Raw genomic sequence first — 2,692 nt, forward strand, 5'->3', positions numbered from 1 at the left:
CACTTGTGAGTTCTCACCAAATAAACTCTGTGAAGTGTATTAATCTAGAAGAAAGGGTAGAAATGCAAGGAGAAAGAAAAACAAAAACAAGGTGGATTTTTGGCAATATACTCAATAAGTGAATAAATACAGAAAGTCCTATTTAAAGTTGAAGGCATAATAAACTTCAAACTTCAGGTAACATAGCAGAAAAAAAGAAAATTGTATTGAAACTTTTAAAAATTCCTGTGTTTTTTATAATTTTCTCTATTTTTTCTAAGGGAGATAGAGATGTTGGTTACATGATAACTTTGTGATATCAAGTATGCATACTAAAAATTAAAGGGTTGCTGTTAAAAGAATATCAAAAGAGTATATATATTTCAAAAAGTGAATAACAGATCAATGATCAATAAAACTCAAGAAAAATAAATAAAAAACAAATATATAATACATTAAAACAGAAACAGGATATTCAATACAAGTGATAATATCAAAACATACAAATAAAAGAAAAACCAAAACCAGCCAAAACAAACCCAAACTAACCAAAAAAATCACCTAGAAACAATAAATAACAATGTGTAACATATTTTGAAGAAAAGTATGTCTTTTTTTAAGGAAATAAAAGTAGACCTAAACACAGGGAAAGCTGTATATTTTCAAGGCATCAGTATTATAGTGATTCCAATTTCATAGTAATCAACGATGTAATCAAAGTGATTTCATAAATAAATTGATCAGATATTCCCAAAATTTACAGATAGGAGTAAATGGTTGAGAATAACTAGAGTGGGCCAGGTGTGGTGGCTCATGCCTGTAAGCCCAACACTTTGGGAGTTCAAGGTGAGTGAATCGCTTGAGCCCAGGAGTTCCAGACCAGACTAGCCTAGGTAACATAGCCAGACCCCGTCTCTACAAAACACACACACACACACACACACATACACATACACACACACATATATGTATATAAAAGCTGGTTGTGGTGGCACACACCTGTCGTCTCAGTCTCAGCTACTCAGGAGGTTGATGCGGAAGGATTGCTTGAGCCCAGGAGATTAAAGCTTAAGTGAGCCGTGATCATACTACTGCACTCCAGCTGGGGTGACAAAGTGAGAGCCTGTATCAGGAAAAAAAAAAAAGAAAAAAGCAGAAGAGAAAAAGGAAAAAAAAGAATAGCTAGAGTGATTTTGAAGAAAGAAGCAGGAACACAATTAGACATTAAACTCTTCTGTTTTTCCAAAATGATGTATACTAAATATGTGAAAGACTTCTCAAATTGGATGGTAATTTAATCTTGGAAATGAATGGCATTAACATCTATTTACTCTTATCATAGGAATATTTCATAATATAAAAATATAAGATTTTTGATATTGATATGTATTTATTCCTAAGAAGCCTAAACCTGACATTTTCCCTACCTTTCTTCGAATTCTGGGTTTTATGATTCTAAAATAAATTGTTTCTCTTGTCCTCTAAGGATTTGTTGTTTCCTAATCCTTTCTATACGTTGGAACTCAGCAGTCTGGTGCAGATATTTTCTTGGGTTAAGACCTTGGTCACTGGCCGGGCGCGGTGGCTCACGCCTGTAATCCCAACATTTTGGAGGCCGAGGCGGGCAGATCACAAGGGCAGGAGATTGAGACTATCCTGGCTAACACGGTGAAACCCCGTCTCTACTAAAAATGAAAAAAAATAGCCAGGCGTGGTGGCGGGCGCCTATAGTCCCAGCTACTCCGGAGGCTGAGGCAGGAGAATGGCTGAACCCGGGAGGCGGGGCTTGCAGTGAGCCAAGATCGCGCCACTGCACTCCAGCCTGGGCGACAGAGCAAGACTCTGTCTCAAAAAAAAAAAAAAAATCTTGGTCACCGATGTTCCTCATCGCCTGTTGAGAGCTCTCCAAGTGTCTGCTCTTCAGAACCACATTTCTGTGCGAATCACTCAACTATTTTCTGTCTCCTGTTTAGGTTAATCCTTTCTTCAAATTAGAGTGGTAATCTCTCACATCCAAATACAGGCCATAGTCTCTTTCAAAGCTGAGATAAACTGCCGATTGGAATAACGTAATAATACTGTTCAAGACCTTTGGGAATTCTGATTTAAAATTCTCCTTAGGAAGTCTGGTGTAGCCTTTTGATTTATACAGTGATGTCAGAGTTTTTAGAATTCATTCTTTCCATCTATCTATCTACGTATTATCTATCTATCTATCTATCTATCCATCTATCTCTGTAATCTCAAACATTATATATAATTCAGGCACTCCTTTGGGGATAAGTTTGATTTTAGGGAACAAACCAACAAAAATGTATTCTGACATTCAACTAATAAAATAAAATTTAAATACTGTTCTGCTTAATTGGAAGGGGGCTGTAACAAACTTTAAAAATTAACAGCCTGAACTGGGATTGTAATCACTGTAGTTATGCATGCTATTTTAAGACCACTAAAATTTTGATTGACATAATTATGAAATTCCTATTATAATTAAAGTAATTCACAGGGTTAACAAAAATAGGTTTAGAAATGTAAAATTAATTACTTATTTCAATAACCTAATAATTGCAGACAGCCTATGATTGGCCATGTACTTGATTATAAAAAAAAGAAAAATTGGCCGGGCGCAGTGGCTCAAGCCTGTAATCCCAGCACTTTGGGAGGCGGAGGTGGGCGGATCACAAGGTCAGGAGATCGAGACCATCCTGGC

Source organism: Nomascus leucogenys, chromosome 20 (genome assembly GCF_006542625.1).
Source record: "Nomascus leucogenys isolate Asia chromosome 20, Asia_NLE_v1, whole genome shotgun sequence".
In the NCBI taxonomy this organism is placed as follows: Eukaryota; Metazoa; Chordata; class Mammalia; order Primates; family Hylobatidae; genus Nomascus; species Nomascus leucogenys.